This window comes from Ornithorhynchus anatinus, chromosome 2, assembly GCF_004115215.2.
Source record: "Ornithorhynchus anatinus isolate Pmale09 chromosome 2, mOrnAna1.pri.v4, whole genome shotgun sequence".
Lineage (NCBI taxonomy): Eukaryota > Metazoa > Chordata > Mammalia > Monotremata > Ornithorhynchidae > Ornithorhynchus > Ornithorhynchus anatinus.
The window spans coordinates 30,288,151-30,313,168 of NC_041729.1; positions in this window are offsets into that span (position 1 = coordinate 30,288,151).

The window sequence follows — 25,018 nt, forward strand, 5'->3', positions numbered from 1 at the left end:
GTGCTCTGCAAACATAAGTGCTCAAATACCATCGATAGATTTAGACTCCAAGAAGGAACTCAAGGACAGCTTATTGAGCAACATGTTTCCTCTTTGTGGAAAAGCAGAAAGAGAAATAGTGGATGAATTTGTCAGCAATTTAAAAAAAATGTGGAGGAGTTTCAGAACTATACCCTTCATTCATTCAATAGTATTTATTGAGCGCTACGTGCAGAGCACTGTACTAAGCACTTGGAATGTACAATTCGGCAACAGAGACAAACCCTGCCCAATAACGGACTCACAGTCTAGACCCCTGCATTGGCTTTGTGCCAGTGATGGGAATAAAAGACGATTTGCTCCAGAAACTCTGACTCTATCCCTGCTAAATTCATTTGCACGGTCTCGAGTGATTGGGATACTAATGAGGCTCGGTAGCTCCCGGAATTAGCTCCTATATGCCTCTTTCTCCCTCCTCAGACCTCCACCCTCTTCCCTTTTGGAACCTGCGAACATCCCCAGAATCATTCCACAGGGGAGCTCAAGTCCCAGAGGACCTTCAAAGAGGATCACCCTCCTTAGTGGGTGGCCAGGGACCATATACTCAGAGCCACCCCTGAAAGACTTTGGTCAGTCAAAAGCCCGAAAATGAGAATCCTCTTCAGGAAAGACAGAATATTCAACCATGACCTCTTATAACAACCGACGGCAGCAGCAGCCAAGACAGAGAGGATTAAAGAGACAGAGTTGGGGCAGGGGATTAGTAGTAGCAATAGTAGGAACAGTATGGCCTAGTGGACAGAGCCCAGGCCTGGGAATCAGAAGAACCTGGGTTCTAATCCCTGCTCTGCCACTTGTTTGTTGTAATAATGTTGGTATTTGTTAAGCGCTTACTATGTGCCGAGCACTGTTCTAAGCGCTGGGGTAGACACACGGGAATCAGGTTGTCCCACGTGGGGCTCACAGTCAATCCCCATTTTACAGATGAGGGAACTGAGGCACCGAGAAGTTAAGTGACTTGCCCAAAGTCACACAGCTGACAAGTGGCAGAGCTGGGATTCGAACCCATGACCTCTGACTCCAAAGCCCACTCTTCCCACTGAGCCATGCTGTTGTATGACCTTGGGCAAGTCAATTCACTTCTCTAATCCCCATCTGTAAAATGGGGATTAAGACTGAGTCCAATGTGAGACAGGTACTACATCCCAGCTTTTAGAACAGTGCTTGACATATTATAAGTGCTTAACAAATACCATTATCAATATCAGTGGTATTTACTGAGCGTTTATCGTGGACAGAGCACTGTACTAAGTGCTTGGGAGATTACAATACATTAGAGTTAGCAAATACGTTCCCTGCCCACAACAAGCTTACTGTCTAGAGGGGAGACAGACATCAGTATAAATAATTTACTATAAATAATGTATAGCTATGTACAGAAAGTGCTGTGGGGCGAATATCAGGTGTCCATAGGTCACAGATCCAAGTCCATAGATGACACAGAAAGGAGAGGGAGCTGGGAAAAGGGCTTCGTCGGGGAAGGGCTTTTGAAGGAAATGTGACCTTAATAAGGCTCTGAAGGTGGGGAGAATGGTGGTCTGGCATATATGAAGAGGGAGTTCCAGGCTAGGGGGAGAATATGGAAAAGGGGTCAGGGGCAAGATAGACAATATTGGGCCACAGCGACTAAGTAAACTGGTGTTAGGAAAGTGAAGCGTGTGGGCTGGGCTGCAGTAAGACATCAGTGAGGAGATCAGGAGATCTCTATCCAATCTGCTACCATATTAATCCAAGCACTTAACCCTTCCCATCTTGATCACCACATCAGCTTCTTGGTTTACCTCCCTGACTCATGTCTTTCCCCACAACAGTCTGGACTTCACTCTTTTGCCCGGATCATTTTTCTACAAACACATTCAGTCTATGCTTCCCCACTCAAGAACCTCCAGTGGTGGTCCATCCACCTCAGTAAGCAGAAACTCCTTCCCAACGGCTTTAAAGCACTCAGTCACCTTTCCCCCGCCTACCAAAAGTCCTTGATTTTCTACTACAACCCAACTGCCACTCTTCACTATAATTCCAACCTACTCACTGTACCTTGTCTTTATCCATTCCCCACAGTTCTCACTAGTATCCTGCCTCCGGCCTAGAAAGCCCTCCCTCTTTATATCTGACATGCAAATCACTCTCCCCACCTTCAAAGCCTTATTGAAGGCACATCCCCTCCAAGAGGCCTTCCCCAACTAGGCCCTCATTTTCTCTTCTACCATTCCCTTCTGCATCACCCTTGCACTTTCATTCAATTGTATTTATTGAGCATTTACTGTGAGCAGAGCACAGTACTAAGCACTTGGAAGAGAGACAATGGAGAAAGACGATCCCTGCCCACACCAGGCTTACAGTCTTGAATTTACACTTTTATTCACCCCTCCCTCAGTCTCACAGCCTACCCATAATTCATTCACATTAACATCTTTCTCTGCCTCTAGACTGTAAACTCACTGTAGGCAGGGAACATATCTACTAACTCCATTATATTGTACTCTCCCAAGCCCTCAATACAGTGTTCTGTACACAGTAAGCACTCAATAAACATGATTGACTGATTGACTGATAGATAATAGTATATATTAAATGGTTACTATGTGCGGAGCACTGTTCTAAATCCCTGTCCTTCAGGGGGCTCACAATCCAACAACAATTCAGGAGAGGTAGAGCTTGAACATTAATTTTAGTGAATGACAACCTGCCCTGAAGCCTTCGAAGATGTGAGCCTACTAAGGACACAGCAAAGAGCCTTAACTTTACTTCAATCCTAAAGTCACTATATAAGCCCCAGTGTCCTAGCCATTCCTTTTAAAAAGAACACACCAATGTGCTGGCTTATCTGGAGACAATATTGGGCATTTTACAACATCCTGAACCAAACCTCCTTACAGACGTTGCTCAGTTCCCCCTTCCTTGCCTTTCTTGAAAAGACAATAGCGATCTTTACCCAGTTGATTTAGAATGTGTTGCTAAATTAACCAGGGACCTCTTCCTTCACCTTGAAATATGGGTTGGAGAGGAGAGGCGGGATGAAATAGACACTCCATAAATCTGCCTATCGCCTGCACCCTGATAAAAGGGAATATGTTGGTTAATTAAATCCATTCATAACAGGACAGGCTCTGTTTTCACTTTGGGGTGCTTTTCCACTGCTTGGGATCATCTTCCTTTAATGGAGGCAGAAAATAAAGCAAACTTGACATTCCCTGAAAATGCTTATTTTCCCCAGAGAGCCCTTGCATAATGTAATGGAAGACAGACAGCATGCACTCGCTGATAAGAACCATGCAATTTACTTTCCAGGAACATCTTGAATATGACTCATCTCTTTTCTCTCCTCAAAGCCAGAGTGAAGCTGCTTTGCTACAGCAGGCTCCCACCGGGTCTGTACCTCCATGTTCTTTTCCTGGCTCTTAGTCTCTCAGGCCCGACTCTTGAAGGAGAACATAACCCCTCTCATCACCCTTAGTAACCAATCCAACATACTCGGGACAATCAGACTGTTCAGTCCTATTTCTCAGGCTCTTGTGTCCTCAGTACCCCGTTCATAAGCAGCATGGCCTAGTGGAGAGAGACGGGCCTGAGAGTCGGAAGGTCATGGATTCTAATCCCAGCTGAACCACTTGTCGGCTGTGTGACCTTGGGAATGTCACTTGACTTCTCCGTACCTCAGTTACTGCATCTGTAAAGTAGGAATTGAGACCAGGAGCCCCAGGAGGGACAGGGACCCAATTTGTTTGTATCTACCCGTGTTGTTAGTACAGTGCCTGGCACATAGTAAGCGCTTAACAAATAATTATTACTTTAATTTGTTTTTAATTGTTTAGTTCTGCATCCTCTCTCTCTCAGCCAGACTGGGCCTGAATTATTTAATTAACTTTCAACCCAGCACTTAGCACATCTAGTGTATAGCAAGTGCTCAAGTACTGTAACCAGATAGCTACTTTGATAGCACGGTCAAGGGGACCAGTTGGTGTCCTGACATCTATACCCTCCTCTAAATTATTATAGTTTGGTGGTGCCTAACCTAAACTCCTTCCCCAAAAAACTAGTGATGTTCCAAGAACAGATACAATGCTTAGAAAACCTATCCTAGCACTATCAGCTACCCCTTTCTTCATTGTGAAATCCCACCTTCTTCATGAAATCTCCCTGGCTGATCAGGAAAGCAATGAGTATGAGTTCTGGATTGACTCTAGGCTATTCTGACAGCTCCCCTTTCACTCACCACCCACTCTGTGCTCTTGTTCCTTGGGTCCAAACCCAAAGTTAAGAATTTACTATAAACTCATTGTGGGCAGGAAATGTGTCTTTTTACTGTTATACTGTAGTCTCCCAAGTGCTTAGTACAGTGCTCTGCACACAGTAAACACTCAATAAGTACAATTGAATGAGATTTACTAATCAGTGGTATTTTTAAGTGCTTAATGTGTACAGAGCCCTGTATTAAGTGCTTGGGAGCATACAGTGGAGTTGGTAGGCACAATCCCTGCTTTCATGGAAGGTGCAATCTGTGGAGAGAGGCCAATATTAAAATATTTTTTCTCCTCTAGACTGTACACTTTTTGTGGGCAAGGACTGTCTCTCTTACAGTCCCCTAAGGATTCATTACAAAGCTCTGCACATGGTAAACACTGAATAAATACTACTGATGGATTGATTAAAACTATGTACATAAGTACAATAAGGGAAGAAGGACACTGAGTATTCAGGTGCTCAGGATGGTATGAAAGTGCTAAAGTGGCAGTAAGGGGGAAAATAGAGTGGAGAGATTAATCAGGGAAGGCCTCCTAGGGGAGATGTGATTTCCGACGGGCTCCAAAGATGGGGAGAGTAGTGATCTGATGGATGTAAAGGGGGAGGAAGTTCCCGGCAGAAGGGTGGATGTCAGCAAGAGTTGGTGACAGAGATACGAATGAGGCCTAGGGAATAGGCTGGCTAGGGAAGAGTGAAGAATGCAAGTTTGGGTGTAGAGTAGAAGAGAAGTGAAAATAAGAAGTAGAGAGATTCCAGGATGGAGCACAGGTGGGGCTCCAGCACATAATCCCAGAAACACTCAGCCATCTGGGGGTGGACCATGAACCATCTAAGACACTGCCCAGCATAGGTTCTGGACTTTGACCACAGGCAAAGGTGCCAGCTTTCCATTTAGAATGTGGGGCTGAAAAAGAAGGCAGAGGTTTGGGGTCTTTTTGGGGGGGGGGGGGCGTGTTGGCGGTGGCAGTGAGGGGGATGGGCATGGTGATGAGGACTATATGTTTGTCTTTTCAGCTCTAATTGGAAACTCCGGTCTTGCCAGAGACCTGGGATGAATTAAGGGAGTAGTCCAGCCCCAAAATTTCTGGCAATGACTGCCCCCAACACCCGTGAATGGGCATCTATGCCCACAGTTGTCAAGGATAAACTCCAGCCGGCTCTGGTGCAAATTAGAATCTGGCTTTCTCTCATGGAAAACTAGGACATCCAGGATCTGGGAATGTTTGGTTGTTCAGAAGCAGCATGGGCTAGTAGAAAGAGCACAGGCCTGGGAGTCACAGGAACAGTGTTCTAATCCCAGCTCTGCCACTTAGCTCCTGTGTGATCTTGGGCAAATTAATTTATCTGGGCCTCAGTTCCTCAATTGCAAAGGGGGACCCAATGCCTGTTGACCCTCCTCAGACTGAGTCCTTTTGTGGCACAAGGACTGTGCCTTATCTGATTGTACTTACGTCAGTGCTGGGCACATTTGTTAGTGCTTAACTACTACAATTATTATTATTCTACTTTCTCAAATCCTAAACTTCCCAGGCACAAAACAAGGACATTGCAGTCACTTTCCATGAGGATAGCTCCAGAACCCTGTTCAGTGTTTATCCTATCCCATTCTGGAGATTTCAGTCCTGATTATACAAGGCCTCAATACCCCTGGAGTCTGAGAAATTGTGTGATGCCATATGTTGGCTACTGTTGAGCAGGGAGTTTAAAATGGTAACCATAACCTCATCAAAGCAAAGCTAGATAGCATTCACAAAGCTGCCGAGGCCCAGGGTAGGACCTGAAGAATCACACAAATGTGTATCACGTTAACCCAGAAACTTTGGCACCTTGCCTTTTTGAGATGTAAATACCATAAAATTCCTTGATGCTACTATCAAAATGTTTGTGCCTCTCCCACATCTCTAGATAGTATGAATATATATTTTAGTGTAATTAACCAAATGCCCTGGAGCCTGATAGCATATTCTCTGCCTGAGGTGGGTTAGCGTGAAATTTAATTTGCTCCAAACAGCCTGAGACCACTGGAGCCCAGCTTATACGTTTCGTGGTATTTACCTATTTAAGTGTTTTGATTCCATTGAGATGTGGAGTAGGGAAGAAAAAGCGTATCAAGAGTGGGATTTATTTGGGGGTGAATATTAAAGGCATTCTTAATACACTGATTTCTGGGAAAGCAGTGGGTCAAAGAATGGCTAGTAGAGTATGATCAAGGGAGAAAAATTCCTGTTCTTCACTCCCCTTTGGAGGCTTGTAATCATCAGTTCAAAAGCAGATGTGGCATCAACAGCAGAGATTTCCCCCCTGACTTCCCCCTCTTGGGTTATTAAACACAAAGTTAGCTTGAGGCAGAAGGGGAAACATGGTGTAAACTTCTGACAGTTTGCCTTTAAACAGAAATATATGTACATATGTATATGTATCTATTTTCCCCTAGAATCTTTTTATAAAACATTTAATAGGTAATTTGCATATTGCAGACTCATTTAAAAAAGCATCTAGTTTTAATGAAGGCAATAGAGTGTGTGTGTGTGTATGTGTATGTGTGGGTGTGTGTGAGAGAGAGAGAGAGAGAGAGAGAAAGAGAGAGAGAGAGTGCTGCCTGTCCAAAAGTCCATGGACATAAATCAGCAGCCACAGGTAGTAAAAGCTAATTAAAGGTAATCATGAGAACCTCATTAGACCTCATTTACATTTGCAATAGAGAGATTCCCTTACCTCAAATACATTTCATTCTTTATCCTCTCTTGGGCAATCAGTCCTGTAATCCTGAGTTCTTCCCCTCAATCACGTGAGAACCATATAATGGTGGCCCATAATCCAGCCCACCTCACCTCTTCTTCACCTTTCTCATAGATACTTTGGGATACATTGTCCTCTCCTACTAGGTTTTCCTCATCAGGTCCTTTCCTCCCCCATGCATTAAAATATTTCACTGTAAAGTTGGAGAACATCCAACTCACAGCCTTATATAATAAGGACGGTGGCTAGAGATTAGAGCATTGGCTTGGAAGTTAAAGGACTTTCGCTCTATTTCTAGATCGAACCCCCCAACCCTCACAATCCCTTTACTGTGGGTTGCTGAGCAAGGCACTTTACCTCTCTGTGCCTTAAGTGCCATCTGGAGTTTGGAAACAACACTACCTGCTCTCCTCATCAGGAGTGTCGAGTAAACCAATCTGGGAAGCACTGGGAACCATCTAATAGATCAGTGGTATGTACTGAGTACCTATAATTGGTACCATATAGTAGATCTTTGGACTGTTGGAAACTTCACTGTACATTCATATCATAAGGCAGTGATATTATTCATTAAATCCCACTGGGTTTGTAAGTCTCTGGAGACTCCAATTCCATCCCCATGATTATTCTGCTTTCATTTAAAGCTACTGGGTGGGGCGGTTTGGGGGGGGGGGGGTGGAATTTTGTCAAGAGCCTTTTGAAAATCTGAATCTTTCATTTCTCTTGGTTCCACCCATATATGTAGTGATCCATCAAAGAACTCCAGCAGGCTAATGAGGATTTTCTCTTATTGAAACTATGTACTTTTTTCATCCAAAAGGTTGTATTTTTCTAAGAGCTCATGGATCTTAAACTTAATTATAGATTCTACTAATCTGCTAGGAAAAGAAGTGAATTAACTGGACTAGTTCCTAGGGTCAATTCTCAAGCCTTTTTTTTTTTAAAAAAAAAAAGAAAATCAACATGAGTAACACTGCCCATCTGTCAGTCCACTGGCACAGTGTTCATTGGTAACAGTAGGTCACCCTCTCTAACCAAAAGTATGGCAACTTCCCTTCTGAGGTTCCTTCACTACTCAAGTGGACAGTAGTCTTGGTCATTTGTCTAAATTTAGTTGATCAATTTGATCTAAAACACCTTGTCTACCTCAAAAAAAATATATTGAATATAAGTGCTTACTATGTGCAAAGCACTGTTCTAAGCGCTGCTATTTCCTAAATTCTTACTATAAGCACTGGGAGAGACACAATACAGTCAGACCAGACACAATCTCTATCCCACATAGGGGTCTCAGTTTGAGGAAGGTAGTGAAACCCCATTTTATAGATAAAGAGTCAGAGGCACAGAGATGTCAAGTGACACACCTGATGTCACATCAGGAAAGTGATTCCCAGCCTTGGGATCTTTCCACTAGGGCAACCTCTTCGTCAAATTAAATAATTCACTGAGCCATGTTCTTATCATTCCTGAATACCCCTTTGACCCCAACCTATTTGTCCCACTGGATTCTCTTCCTACATTCTTTTATTTATATCTTTGGTACCTCCCTTATGGAGATTTTGGGAGCAAGGATGGGGCTGAGGAAGGGGAAGGGAAGAGAAAGAAAGGGATTTCCATTCCTTGAGCCTCCATTTCCTGTTGTCCAAACTGCTGCTGCAAAGTTCTGAACTTGGAATTGCCCAGGGTGTTGTATAAATATTAGCCTCAACCCAATCAGTTACAGTCTTCCACAGGTGTTGACCACATAAAATGACCACTGGGTAACTGTAAGAGTTAAACCAGGTCTGAAGGGCATCACCCCCCACCTTCTCCTAAGGCCGGACATCACTGCTTCTCAGGAACTGGGAAACTACCTTTTATTTAATCGAATTGGGGCAAGTACTGAGGGAACGGTAAAAGATGGGGAACTTGTTTTCTGGAACAGAGGGTTTTGGGTAAGAACCTGAAACCTGTTTCTCCTTCTGCCGATTTTTATATCAAAGCACACAAGCTTATTTAAAAAAGAAGCACAGGTTGCAAGCCCCTAGAGCCAGGCAAAAAAGGCAAGTTTCTATTTAATTTAAAGCATATAAAAGAGGAGGTGTATTGTTTAAAAACTGAGGCTGCCATTGTCATGAATAGTCTTCCCTGATATATAAAGATCCCTGGGGCTCAGATCTTTCTGAAACACCATTCAAGTGAAATAAAGACCTCAGTGGCAGATGACCTGTCCTGGGGCATGGGGGAAAGAGGAAGAGAAACGTAAAGGACAACAAGCACTAAGAGATTATTAAAAACAGGTCCTAATCGGAGCCAGGTCTCTAGTGGTGAGGGTTCTGGAGGGTGATTAGTAATTGAAGCAGTAAACAGAAAATTTAGAGTACATGAACAAAGGACAAAGAGAAAAATGGAGAGTAGAGATCATGTCTACCGACCCTATTGTAGTGTAGTCTTCCAAGTGCTTAGTGCAGCATTCGGCACATGAGTGCTCAACAACACTAATGTACATAACTGTAATTTCATTTATTTATAATGTCTGTCTCCCCTTCTAGACTGTAAGCTCATTGTGGGCAGGGAATGAGTCTATTGTTATACTGTACTCTCCCAGGAGCTTAATTCATTCAATCATATTTACTGAGTGCTTACTGTGTGCAGAGCACTCTACTAAGCACTTGGAAAATACAATTCAGCAACAGAGAGAGACAACCCCTATCCTACAATAGGCTCACAGTTTAGAAGAGGGGAGAAAGGCAACAAAACAAGGAAAGCTTAGTACAGTAATCTTTGCAATAAGCACTCAACACAGTTGAACAGTTATATTGTGCTCCCAAATGCTTAGTACAGTGCTCTGTACATAAATGTTCAGATAATACAGTTGACTAAGAGGTTGAAAAGATGTCCATATCACCCTTGCATCCAACCACAGTTTTATCCCCAACCATGTTTGCAGGGACATTTTATGCAAAATGCACAGGGTCCCAAGGCTCACCTCCCTTAAGGGGCTCCCCTGAGCCAGCAGGAGCACTTATCAGGTCTTTTCACCTCTGCCTTGACCTCTCCTGAGCAAGACAGCTCTGAGGAGAAGGAAGAAACATTCAAATCTGGCCTAAAGACTGTGTTGATTTCCCTCCTGGTACTAGTTTTCTTTACTTCTGTAAATCTGTAAGTTAGAGATCAAATACCTGCTCCCCCTCCTCCTTAGACTGGAAGCCCCTTGTGGGACAGGGAAAGTATCTGATTTAACTAGTGCCTATCCTACTGCTTAGCACAGAGCTTGGTACATAACGTCTGTATATATTATTACCTTATTTATTGTTAATAAGGTGTTTATCTCCTTGATTCTATTTATCTTGATAATGTTGTCTTGTTTTTGTTTTGTTCTGTTTCGCTTTGCTGTCTGTCTTCCCCATTTAGACCGTGAGCTTGTCGTTGGGCAGGGATTGTCTCTATCTGTTGCCAAATTGTACATTCCAAGCGCTTAGCACAGTGCTCTGCACGCATTAAGCGTTCAGTAAATACCACTGAACGATTGAGGCAGTGGTCACATTAGGACCCTGAGCTCCATACTGATGATCCAGGTCTGAAGGCCAAGTCTCTTTGGTGATCACAGTCTCCTCTCCAAGGGGTCATTTGACTGCTATCACAGTTGAAAACCAGCACCAGACCGTTCATTTTGGGGTGAGGAAGGAGAGAGGGAATAATCCTGAAGCAGAAATGCATAAGAACATGCTCTTTGACTTCACCTTAGAGACCTCCAAAATGACCTATTCATCCAACTTTGTCAGTTGTAATGCTGCATGATGATAATGGGGCAGGCGTGGGGGGCCAGGGTGAGGTGGGGACTCCAGAATCTTTCCCCATGGCCCCCCATTTCCCATGAGACATGGCTTTACTTACCTTTCCGTGTTGGTTGGACATGGAAGGTTAGTGATGTAGTGGCTTGTGAAATGACATTAGATTTAGTAACAGTGCCTTGCAATTACTGGGAGGAAGTGAAGTATTTTATCCTTTGCAGTGTATTTAACTATTGTATGCTGAGGTTAATGTGAAGAGGAATTTTGTGTAAGGGGGAGGGAGGGAGAGAGAAAGAACGAACAGTTCGAGGCAGAGGAAGAGAGAAGAAAAATATTCCCTCCCCCTTATATGTTCAGAAGCAGAAATTTCAGTTTCTAAAGATGTAAAATTCAAGTAGGTGACAGTACCAGAAGCAGTATAACATAATGGAAAGAGGATGGGCCTGGGAGTCAGGAGACCTGGGTTCTAATTCTAACTCTGCCACTTTTTTGCTCTACCTTGGGCAAGTTAATTTCATTGTGCTTCAGTTTGATCATCTGTTAAATGGGGATTTAAATATCCATTCTCCCTCCCCTTAAGACTGTGAGGCCTTAGGGGGCAGAGACTGTCCAAATGCTTACCTGTGTCTACCCCAGCACTTAGTTCAGACCTCCCCTGGGTCCCCCAGGGGGGCCCTGCTTATGGACCCTAAACTAGAGGATGGAAAAGTCCAATCCACCCAGTGTGGCTGCCACCCTGGGCTTCCAGCAGGCCAGATGGCCTGGCCTTATGGGCTAGTTTTTTGGGAGTCTTTTTGGAGGGGTGGGGAGTTAACTGCTCCTTCTGTGGTTGCCTAGCAGAAATGAAAACACTAACAGCATTGCTGGCTAATGTCCTCTGTCCATATGACTTGGGCACATACGCACTGCGTGTGGAGCTGGGGAGCTGTACGTACACATTTGTGGAGAAGGTGTTTTGAGAGCCGAATTTGGCAGTGTGCATGATTGGGTTTGGTGTGCAGTAGAGAGAGGGGGGAGAGAAGAGACTGACTTGATGCACATTATTGGGTGTGGGATCTGGAGTGATGGTGGAGGTATAAGACGTTATGGGCTTCATGGGGCTATTGGGGGGCAAGGCAGAAAATGACACAGAGTCCTGTTTCTGGATCACTAACCCTGGGCTAAGCATTAATCTCCCATGGTCATGATAAAGACGAAGGGGAAAGTATAAAAAAAAAAATCTGGGCCCCATGCCTCCTTGTGAAGAGAAATGCAAATGACCTTTAGTTTCCTCCATGTAGTTCCCCAACAAATAGTCTTTCATAACCTCACTATCCATGTTATCTGGGAGGAAATCTCTCAGTCTAAATGACCAGAGACCCAAGCAAAGGCAAACATAAATCCTTCTGAAACAAAACACTACAGAAACAGTATGACTTACAGGATAGAGTATGGGCCTGGGAGTCAGAAGGACCAAGATTCTAATCCTGCCTCTGCCACTTATCTGCTGTGTGACCTTGGGCAAGTTGCTTCACTTCTCTGTGCCTCTCTTCCCTCATCTGTAAAATAGGGATCAAGAATGTGAGCCCCACATGGGACAGGGACTGGGTCCAACCAGATTAACTTGCCTCTACCCCTACGCTCAGTACAGTGCCTGGCACAGAGTAAGCGCTGAATTAAATACCACCGCCCGCAATATTTGTAACACTCCACTCTCTCTATCCCGTTCTCAAAGTTGCTGGCTCATTCGAAGAGATATGTGGTTTAATTGGAATTCTACTTGCCATAAAGATACTGGAACATTAAGTGTATTAGATAAAACAACTTCTACTACTTAAGCAAATCACATTTTGGAAACAAAAAGAAAGCGTTGCCAATCCATGCCTGGATTTAGTCTTTTCCACCAAGCTTCTTATTTTGCAGAAAGCCATTAGCAATCCATAAAATCAGCAGCAAGCCCTATTCTGTGGCTATAAGATGGTGAAAATAACTCCAGAGTTAGCACCTTGTTTTGGAAACACAAGTGTGGAAGCTGGAAGTGGTCAACTCAAAGAGTAGGGGAGTGGAGGATCTATTACTCAAATAATAGATTTCAAATAATTATTGTGTTTATTAAATATTCCCTACATGCTAAGCATTAGGGTAGATACAAAGCTACCAGGTCAAACATGGTCCCAACTGGGTTCACAATCTACTTTGCCCCCATTTTACAGATTAGGAAACTGAGACCTGGAGAGTTAATAATAATAATGATGGCATTTGTTAAGCACTTACTATGTGCAAAGCACTGTTCTAAGTACTGGGGAGGATACAAGGTGATGAGGTTGTCCCAAGTGAGGCTCACAGTCTTAATCCCCATTTTACAGATGAGGCACGGAGAAGTTAAGTGACTTGCCTAAAGTCACACAGCTGACAAGCAGTGTAGCTGGGATTTGAACCCATGACCTCTGACTCCCCAGCCAGTGTTCTCTCCACTGAGTCACACTGGTAACCTTCCCAAGGGCATACGGTGAGCCAAAGCTGGGCGGAGAAATCAGCTCTCCCATCTCCCAGTCGCATGCTCATTCCACTAAGTCAGTTTTCCTCTCACTTACTGGGGACCTTTCTCAATTAGTTCTCGGGGGCATTTTCAGTTTTACCTTTCTAGTAGAAAATGTTTTCATGATTGTCTCCCCTGTCAGAGTGTAAGCACCCTGCGATCAGAAAATGTGACACTATTATTCTGCACTTCCCAAGGGCCTACAACAATATAGTACAGTGGACTGCCCCACAAGGGCGCTGAATTAATGCTTCCACTCCTTGTGGACATGAAGCTGGAGTCATCCAAGACACTCCCCACCTTGGATCCATGCAAAAAAATGCCCCCACATTCAATATATAAAACAGACCCAGGAAGCCGTGCTCCTCCTCTTCTCCCTCCTCCCGCTCGACAAGTTTGCTTTGGCTTGCTGGCCAGAATGTTTGTAGCCAATCCCCCGGTGAGGAGTCAGGGATGGAGGGAACAGCCTCCATGGGAAAGCTGGGAGGCAGGTTAGCATGGTCTGGCAGGGCTCTCTGACTGATTCAGCTTTGCTCTGACACTGAAGAATGGTTAGTCATCTTTACTACTTGTGGGAAAACTTGAGACTAACTTGGTGGGAGGGATGCATTTATAGAAGGGGAAAACTGAGGCCACAGATGTAAAGTAATTGTTCTGGAACCAAACAACAAATTATACTTCCCAAACCCTTGATTTCTAGGAGAACTTGAGACCCTAAACCCTGAAAGTCTGGGTGCCAACAACCACAACTTCCAAGGCATTCTCCAAAAATAATGATAATAATAATGGTATTATTTAAGTACTTACTATGTGCCAGGCCAGTGTTTAATAAATATGATCTATTGATCAATCTACCTGAATGATCGATCTACCTTCTCTCTCTTCTCAGCCATGCTTGGGCCCCCACCTTATGACAAACGGAACTGTACAAGAACAGTTCAGATACAGTGTTAGGCCAAGTTAAAATTGTGCCTAGAAAGTAGACTGGGACCTACATTGATCAGATATCTAAGGAATAAAAAAAACTTTGATCTTCCCTCAGGGTGGCTTACCAATCAATGTTATTTATTGAAACAATCTATGGTATTTATCAACAATCAGTGTGGCCTAATGGAAAGAGCATGGGCCTGGGCTCTAACCCCAGCTCTACTGCTTGTCTACTCTAAGACCTTGGGCAAATCACTTCACTTAGCCTCAGTTACTTCATCTGAAAATGGGGATTAAGACTGTGAGCCCCATGTGGGATGAACTGTGCCCAATCTGATTAATAATGTTGGTATTTGTTAGGCGCTTACTATGTGCAGAGCACTGTTCTAAGCGCTAGGTTGTCCCGGCTCACAGTCTTCATCCCCATTTTACAGATGAGGTAATTTAGGCACAAAGAAGTTAAGTGACTTGCCTACAGTCACATAGCTGGGATTCGAACCCCTGTCCTCTGACTCCCAAGCCCAGGCTCTTTCTACTGAGCCATGCTACCCCTGTGCCTAATACAGTGCCTGCCATATAGTAAGCCCTTAAATACCATTAAAAAATTATTGATCACTTACTGTGTGCAGAGCACTGTTCTAAGCTCTTGGGAGAGTACAATAGACTTGTAAGACATGTTCCCTGGCCATAAGAGGTTTACAGAGGGGGAGAAAGAAAATATAAATAAGTTACACATGTACATATATGTTGTGGGACTGAGGGTGGGGTGAATATAAAGTGTTTCGATCCAAGTGCGTAGGTGATGCGGAAGGGAAAGAGAGTAGGGGAAAAGAGGACTTAATTGGAGAAAGGCCTAGAGGCAAGAGCACCAGCCTGGGAGTCAGAGGACCTGGGTCCTAAACGCAGCTTTGCCACTTGCCTACTGTGTGATCTTAGGCAAGTTGCTTAACTTTTCTGTGCCTCAGTTTCCTCACCTGTAAAATGGAGATTCAATACCTATCCTCCCTCTTTCTTAGACTGTGAACCCCACGTGGGACAGGAACTGTGTCCAACCTATCTTTTATCTACCCCAGTGCTTAACAAATACCATTAAGAAACAAAAGAATAACAATGGCTCCATCTCAAACCAGATTATATGGGACAAATTGAGCAAGTGAGATCAGGGCTCTAACTACCCGCTTCAAATAAACAGTTTCTAACTTGCTGGACAGAACCAAAAGGACAATTTTTTTAAAGGATAAAGGAGAAAGAACTTGTGACCCAATTTTTGCCTGTTTAATACTTCATATATGAAGCTGGGACCGAGACAGGCTTTCCTTATAAACCAAGAGAAAAACTGACTTCCTGAAGCTGTGCCTATGCTTTCAAATTATCCAGATCATGTTTTAAAATATATTTTTCTGAATTAGTGATGTGCAGATCTAGAGCCAAGCTAAATTTCTATTCTGGGACTAGAGAAAAGATGTCTAAATCTGATAGAAACCACCCTCAGCTCTTTAGGAAAGGGATGTTCCAGACTAATCAGTCTGAAGTTTCAGTTTCTGAAGTAATCAGTTTCTGAAGGGAATGAGGTCAGACCTGGAGATAGAGAGAACTGATTATCCAACATGAAGTGTGTGTAGGGAAGCTTGAATGATCCACCCCACTGTTTAAAATGGCACTTTGGCACACAAGAAGCGCTTACCAAATACCACAGTTACAGGGATAAAATATATAGGAAGGCTTGGGTGGGTCAGAGACTGTGTCGGATCTGATTATCTCTTGCACTCCATTTAGTCAGTGCCATAATTCTAGACTGAGAGCCTGTTGTGCGCAGGCATTTTCTCTCTCTGTTGCTGAATTGTACTTTCCAAGCACTTAGTACAGTGCTCTGCACACAGTAAGTGCTCAATAAATATGATTGAATGAATGAATAAGGGGATAGGCAGGCAGCCCTGTTGGGAATGTGCCATTGCTTGCCAAATCTTTCCCTTTAGCCACCGCAGCAACTAGAAACTAAGGGGAAAAAACCAAAACACACTCACACACAAAAGACTCGGATTTAGGTGCATAATAATATCTCCTTGAAATTTTAAAGTGCTTTCATCTTATAAAGCACCTTCCCATCAATTATCTCACTTTATTCCCACAATATCTGAGAGAGGGTTAGGAATAAGTATTTCCATTTAAGAGAAGGGGAAAACTAAGGAAGAGAGGAAAAAGTGATTTGTCTACATTAGATTACAACCCAAGGCTCCTATACTCTATAAAACTGTCCTCACTAGACTCACTCTGCCTGGCAACTCTTATCTTTCAAACTCTGACTTGGTTGTATATGAACTTTGAAGAAGTGGAAATAAAGTTAAAGGAGCTAAGAAGGGAATGTTCAAGGAATCTCATTCTTCCCTGGCAACCACTAAATGTCCCACAAAAGTGATTTTCCAGGTATAGGGAAAGTAGGAGGAAAACAGGGAGGATATAAAAAATAACCATTTTTATCATCATCAGCTCTAGTGCAGAGGCAAAAACAGCAACCACATCCCCGATTTTGATCTCTGGGAGATAGAGTAGGGAGTCGGAAGAAGCATGGGAGTGTGACAGACCTTAACTAATTAAATTTATAGTTGGGTGTGTATGTTTAGCATCTTTCTTCCACAGAGGTGGTGGCATTTCACATTTGAGCTAGGTGAACCCCATGAATGCACTACTCCTTGGGAGTTAGTTGGAGATTTGCAGAGGCTGAATTCATTTTAGGCCACTGGGGCCCTGATGGCTAGGAAACCATTTAGTAAGTTACTGCGGCCAAGGCCCATCCCTCGACCCTCTATAGGCCTGAAGAGTTAATACAGTTTCTGTCAATGCCAGGGTCTCCAGGGAGTAAGAGAACTGTCCTTTGGTAGGTACAATTTTCAGCTTTATGTTCCAAATGAATCTGGCTCATCCCATTCATTCCTATAGATTTTTCCCTTGAAATTTTTTTTAGCCCCTTGAAGCTGCAAAAAAGCAAAATAGAAACCACTACTTAAAATGTACCACCTGAATGACGTTTGAATGTGAAATAAAGAGAAGCAACATGGCCTAGTGGGAAGAGCACGATCGTGGAAATCTGAGGAGTTGGGTTCTAACCCTGGCTCCGCCACTTGTCTGCTTAGTGACTTTGGGAAAGCCACAACTTCTCTGTGCCTCAGATCCCTCATCTGGAAAACGAGGTTTCATTCATTCGTATTTACTGAGAGCTTAGTGTGTGAGCAAAGCTCTGTATTAAGTGCTTGGGAGAGTACAACAACAGATTCATTTCTTGCCCACAACAAGTTTCAATACCTGCTCTCCCACCTAGACTCTGAGCCCCATGCGGGATCTGATTAACTTGTATCTACCCAATTGTTTAGTATAATGCTTGGCACATAGTAAGCACCTAATACCATTATCATCTTCAATATTATCAATGCAGTCTGGCATATACCAGCCTAATCGGCCTTAGAGTCTCCTCCCTTTGGGTATGCATAGAGTACCTCAGCACAGTTTGTTTCTCCTCCAGTCCTTAACTTCTCCCCTCCCACCCTTTGTATTTAGAGCCCAGTACAGCTACAGTTTGGGGGCCTGGCCCCAAGCACCCCAGCAGCACAGACCATATTCGTATATGAGGGGGGCCACTAGTAATAATAAAGACTTTGGGAATACTCCTTTGCCAATCCCCATTTTTGCTAATGCATATTACATATGCAACATTAGGCTGCTTAGAGAAACAGCGTGGCTTAGTGGAAAGAGCATGGGTTTGGGAGTCAGAGGTCATAGGTTTTAATCCCAGCTCAGCTACTCATCAGCTGTGTGACTTTGGGCAATTAGGGGCAATCATTTCCTGTGCCTCAGTTACCTCATCTGTAAAATGGGGATTAAGACTGTGAGCCTCACCTAGGATAACCTGATAACCTTGTATCTAGCCCAGCACTTAGAACAGGGTTTGGCACATAGTGGGCACTAAACAAATATCATTATTATTATGTCCAACCTGATTATCCTGCACTTGTGCTTTCCTAGTGCTTGGAAAGTGTTCTGCACATAGTAAATAACAGAAGCCACAGTTATAATTAGGTTCATTATATAATGCACGTCTGAAAGGGGGTTATAAAGATACATGAGAAGATTCTTTTCATTATTGTGCAGGACTTTTACATTGCTGAGGATGCCTCAATCCAATCTACTGCTCTTTGCCATTGTGTTCCCCTCACAAGGCCTCTAAAACACAAGCACCCTTTTTGGGCTGTGGGATTTAGTGGCAGAAATTGAGGAAGGTTAGCATGATGTAGTAATAATAATAATGATATGTGCTGCACTGGGGTAGATACAGGGTAATCATATTGTCCCACGGGGGATTCACTTTTTTTATCCCCATTTTTACAGATGAGGTAACTGAGGCACAGAGAAGTTAGGTGAATTGCCCAAGTTCACACAGCAGACAAGTGGCAGAGCCAGCATTAGAACCCACGACCTCTGATTCCCAAGCCCATGCTCCTTCCACTAAGCCATGCTGCTTCTCTGTAGTGGTGGATAGAGCACCAGCCTGGGAGTCAGAAAGTCATGGATTTTAATCCCAGCTCTGTCACTTGTTTACTGTGTGACCTCAGGCAAGTCACTTCACTTCTCTGTGCCTCAGTTACCTTATTTGTAAAATGGGGATTGAGACTGTGAGCCCCTCCTGCGAAGGGACTGTGTCCAACCCTGTGTTTAGTACAGTGCCTGGCACATAGTAAGTGCTTAAAAAACAATTATTCTAAAAAATTCAGGCCCAAGAGCATATGATGGGAGAATAGACCAGCTTTAAAACAGACCATCCAGTATAAGACCAAATAGCCACTCTAAACCCCAGGCAGGCCTAAGGAGGTCAGCCTTTATTTCCATAACAGGGAAAAAGCTGGTATGTGAAGTTATTCCTGTGGGGTGGCTGGGATAATACAGGTCAGCTGAGGTTTCTGGGAGCCTGGTTTTACCTGGCCAGTGGACTAGCCCGAGCCATAGAGACTCCTATCATTCCACTTCTAGCTGGGATTTCCATAGTTTTACATGGGAGAAAAAGATAAAGACTTCACTGAGAAAACTTCACTCAATCTCATCCCTTCTGTATTATACTCTTCCAACCTTTTAGTGCAGTGCTATGTGCAATAAACAATAATTACCACTCACTGATTATTACCAAGTGTCCCACTTGGTATGTTTATTAGCCTTATACGAGTATAATGTCTATCTCCTGTCACCTCCCTAAAGAAATGAGATCTTAATATGGTTAGCCTTGATTCTTGCTAGCCAATCTGCACCAGATGCTTGCCATCCATCGCATTGGAGCATTTACTGTGCGCAGAGCACTGTACTATGTGTTTGGAAGAGTACCATATAACAGAGGTGGTAGGCATGTTCCTTGCCCACAAGTAGGTAACAGTCTAAAGCGGGAGACAGACACTGAAATAAGTTATGGAAATGTGCAAAAGGGCTGTCAGGTTAAGTGTGGGGTAAAGGATAGAAATCCAAGTGCATGTATGACACAGAAGGGAGAAAGATTAGACAAAATGAGGGTTTGGTCAGGCAAAGTCCTCTGGAAGAGATGTTATTTCAATATGGCTTTGAAGGTGGGAAGTATGATCATCATTGGAGTTTTACCTTTTCCATAATTGCAACAGTTGCCATTGCCCAAACTGCCACTCTTTTCTATGGCTCCAAATTATCCTCTCAGTTCCTATTTGAAACCGTTTCCCTTCCTGCCCATTTTGTCACCTACTGTTTTTATTTTGTTTTACCCCTCACCTGACTCCTACCCTTGAGACTCCATTTCTAGTCCGGTGATTCTTCATACTCCCTCTTGGATCATTTCTCTGTGTAACTTCAGAATCCTCTTTTGGGTTCAAGGGTCAAGGAACTCAGAGCAGTACTAAAGCAATCTCTCTCCTATTTAAAAGTTTATTCTGGCTCTTTAGGACTCAACTACCTTGGATTCCCAGCTGATGCAAGAAAATCTTCTGTGAAAAAGAGAATTGTGCTCCTACCAGGAGATGAAAATCCTTCTTACACTGGACTTAACTATTCAATCATATTTTTTGAGCAGTTACTAGGTACAGAGTGCAGTACTTGGCACTTGGTAAAGTACAAAACAGTGACAGTCACTGCCCACAACAAGCTCACAGTCTAGAATGGGGGAGACAAACACCAATCCAAATAAAATGACAGATATATATATACTTAAAATTCAAACCTCCTAGTGCAGGTATATATATATAGACAAGCATACCCAGGCCAGGAAAATAGATATAATACTGAGAGCAAGATAAAAAGGAAATTCTCTGATACAAGAAATAGAGGACTAAGGGAAGAAGGAAACCAGAAAGGTCCTTGTCCCTTTGAAGCCTGTCAGCTCTCACCTTTCAAACATCCTGAAGAGTCTGTTTCTTCGGGGGAATAGGGGAGTGATGTAACTGCAGCGTGGCTCAGTGGAAAGAGCACGGGCTTTGGAGTCAGAGGTCATGGGTTTGAATCCCGGCTGGGCCACTTGTCAGCTGTGTGACTTTGGGCAAGTCACTTAACTTCTCAGTGCCTCAGTTATCTCATCTGTAAAATGAGGATTAAGACTGTGAGCCCCACGTGGGACAACCTGATTTTCCTGTGTCTACCCCAGCGCTTAGAACAGTGCTCTGCACATAGTAAGCATTTAACAAATACCAACATAATTATTATTATTAACTGCTTACACTCTTTCCTCTGGCAACTCTCTGCTTCCACCGCAAGCAGGCGAAGGCTCAGTTGTGACTTTTCAGAGGGCCTCTCGTTGCAATCTCCTCCTGCTCCATTCTGATAGCAGCAAGGAACCTCAACACCTTCTGATTGTCTTCCCTCTCTCCTGTGGGTTTCAGTCACGAGCAAGCCGGCAGCAGACGCACAATTCGGGGCTTTTGCCGTGAAAGCCTCTGCGGAGATAGTGCCCGCCTCTCTCATCAAGCTGTGCTGTTTCCCACCTGCTCTTCCTAATGCTCTTGCAAGCAGGTGGGCCTGCTTGCTTTTCTCTCCCCCTCCCCAGCCCCACTCCCCATCTTCCCCAGTCTTTCCAACAGCCGCAGCAGCAAGGAGTTGTTGAGGCTTTCTCCAGGTCAGCAGCAGGCACAAATAAATAATCAGGCACAGCCATGGCAGAAAATAACCCATGATCATGGCGACGGGGACAGTTTCCTGAGTCACAGAGAGGAGAAGGAGGCAAAAAAAGAAAGAATAAAGAAGGGGAGGTTAACAAAGATGAGAAAGAGGAAAAGGAGGGAGCTGGGCAGAATCCCTGACACCTTACTTTTCTAGACGTAAGCTTTGCTGTGGGCAGGGAAATATCTACCGATTCTGTTATATCGTACTCTCCCATGTGCTTAGTAAGGTGCTCTGCACACAGTAAGCATGTGTGAACAATTGCTTCTCTTCTCAGGGGCCGGGACTTATCATTTTGTAGCCCACCCACAGCTGAAAACTAAGAAGGTGAACTCCCCTGGGTTGCTATCCCTTAGATACAGAAGCAGTTCAAGCAGAGCCCATCGGAGAGATTCCAAAAGGGGTAGGAAACAGGCAGCGTATGCCATTGAGAACTACCTAGCAAAGCCAGTGGGAAGCCATGTCCAAGTAAACCATGCTGCTATACCTAGACTGGAAGCCTGTAATTTTATTTGAGTTGGCCACCTGACCTAAAGGCTGGGTTCTAACCCAGTCAATTAAGAACATGGAGTTACATGTTCAGCAATATAGTGAGGCAACCCAGTTTATTGTACCAGGTGTATCACAGATCTGTGCATTCAATGTAAGGAGCCCCAGGCTCTCAGAGAACAGGTTATAGCCTTTTCAGGCAATGGTGGCTGAACAGTCAATAGTATTCATGAAACACTTGTTCTGTATTCAGAACACTGTACTAAGAGCCTGAGACACTACAATAACGATAGTAGACACCATTCCTGCTCTCAGAGAATTTACAATCCAGTGGGGGAGTCATCCCAAAAATGAACTATGGGAAAGGAAAGCAATAGAGTGCTTTGCACATAGTAAGTACTTAACAAATGCCATAATAATAATAATTATTATTATTATTAAGATGTGCAAGGGAAGGGGAAGGATCCAAGTGCTTGTCTTGCCGTATGCTGTCATTTCCAACCCATAGCGACTCCAAGGACACATTTCACCCAGAATACCCCACCTCTCTCTGACATCATTCTGGTACTATATCCACAGAGTGTTAAGATGGTACAAAAGTGTTGAAATGGAAAGAGTGGAGGGAATGTGTGATAGGGAGATGAGAGATCAGTGTGGCATAGTGGATGGAGTCCAGGCCTGGAAATCATAAGGACCTGGCTTCTAATCCCAGCTCTACCACTTGTCTCCTGTGTGATCTTGGGCAAGTCACTTCACTTCTCCATCCCTAATTTACCTCATGTGTAAAATGGGGATTAAGACTATGAGCCCCATATGAGACATGGACAGTGTCCAACCTGATTAGCTTGTATCTACCCCAGTGCTTAGCACAGTGCCAGGCACATAGTAAGTGCTTAAAAATAATAATATTATTTCATTATAATAAATGATTATAACAATAAATCATGTTATATATCATTAAAATGTTATTTTTTTAAGCATTAGAAAAAACAGAGATTAATCAGGGAAGATCTCCTGGAGAAGGCATGAAATCAGAAGGGCCTTGAAGAGGGAGAGGGGTGGGAAGGAGTTCCCAGCAGGAGGGAGAGCATGAGCAAGGGTTGGCGACTAGAGAGGTGAGCATAAGAACAAGACTGTGAGGCCACTGTGGGCAGGGATTTTCTCTATTTGTTGCTGAATTGTACTTCCCAAGCACTTAGTACAGTGCTCTGCACACAGTAAGTGCTCAATAAATATGATTGAATGAATAAGGGAACCAGGGTTTCATCAATGAGATTTCCAGGGACAGTATAGAACAGCACCATCTCCCCCACAGCAATGATCAAGTTGCTAGGGAGAAAGAAGAAGGTTCAGCTGAAAGGAGGGCAACCAATCTACCTCCCTGCTTAATAACCGCACCAAGGACACCTCTTCAAGGAGGGGAATCCTCCAGACCAGGCAGAAGCAGATGGTGGAAATGGGAGGTTAAACATGGCGACAGCTGGGTTTGTGACTTCTGAAAGACCACATGATGCCTCGCTTGCTAAGTGCAAATGAAGGGGATGGCACTAGATGCATAAGGAGGCTGTTGCAAGGGGTAGAGAAGGAGCTAGCTGTCATAGGTACTAAGGAAAGTGGGCCTGGGGGAGAGGGGTTCTGAAGCCAAATTCAGATTCCTAAACAGGAGACTGAAGCTCAACATCTTGATGTTGGAGTAACGGTATTTATTTTGGGATTATCTCACTAGTCACAGTTTCTGTGGAGGTTTCCACGTGCAAGGCCTGAGAAGAAGGCAAGATTTAGGGTTTTCCTGTGGGTTAGAGTAGATCATGCTGAAAGGTGGGATTTGACAGAAGGGAATTTGTGCTGGGATAAGTGGAAGGACAGGTTCCAACTAAACCCCACTGGCACCAGATCACTAACATGAACTTTGAAAAGTTGTAGAGTAATTCTTAACTAAAAACAAGAATGGAGGGTAGAAATAAAGACCCAGGTTGGCATCATTCCTGCAAAGAAATAGTCGTGGGTTTAAATCCTGATTCAGCTACTTGTCAGCTGTGTGACTTTGGGCAAGTCAATTCACTTCTCTGTGCCTCAGTTACCTCATCTGTAAAATGGGAATGAAGACTGTGAGCCCCATGTGGGACAACCTGATCACCTTGTATACTCCCCAGTGCTTAGAACAGTGTTTTGCACATAGTAAGCACTCAAATACCGTGATTATTATTATTAATTATTATTATTAAGAAAGGATCTGCCAGAGGTTGAAGAGTGAGGGTCTGGAGGGAAACCAATGGGGCATTTGAGTTCAATAAGGAGGGCAAATCTGATTGCCACAAAATGGGAAGAGTAATTTCTCCCAAAGCTAAAGGTGAGGGCATGCCTTGACATTTTGGCTCTTTAACCATATATATTGTTGATCTTTACTGGAGAAGAGGTTAAGGAGATTTTTACACCCCAGCTGATCCAGCTTTTCTAAAAAACTAATCGTGTTAAACTCACAGGAGATTTTAGACCAAATGGATAAACTCAGGGGGAAAATAAATCACCAGGACCAGAAGGCATGACCCCCAGAGTTCTGAAGGAACTCAGAGATGAAGCTGTGCAATTCCAGGAAAGAATGTATAATGCAGGGATTTTCAACCTTACCATGCAGAAGAGTTATACTGAATTGAACTTTTGTCAAGTTGGTGTGCAAAAAGCCAGTGAGAAAATGGAAACAGAAGAGGCAGGGTAAGGAGAGTAAGGAAAAAAAGAGGGGAAAAAAGAGGGCAAGGAAGGCAGGGAAGAGGGGTGGGGAAAGCGAAAGAGCACACAAATTTATTCTTGGTTCATTTGGAATGTGGGGAGGATACGTACCAGAGTTGCAGTACACTATCATTGTGTTTCATTCTGCCTGAGCTGCCAATGTAATGCGGCCCTGTCTGGATGTTGTACTCTTCCAAGCATTTAGTATAGTGCTGTGCACACAGTTAGCACTCAATAAATAGCACCTAATGAATGAATGGTAGAACCTAATGCAAAGGCTCTTCTTAACCAGGCCCTGATAGCAGCTCACTCAAATGACATCAGAGTAGGGCCTTATGGGGGGAACCTGCCTCTGCACTTCCCTGTCAATCAATCAATCAATAGTATTTATTGAACATTTACTCTATGC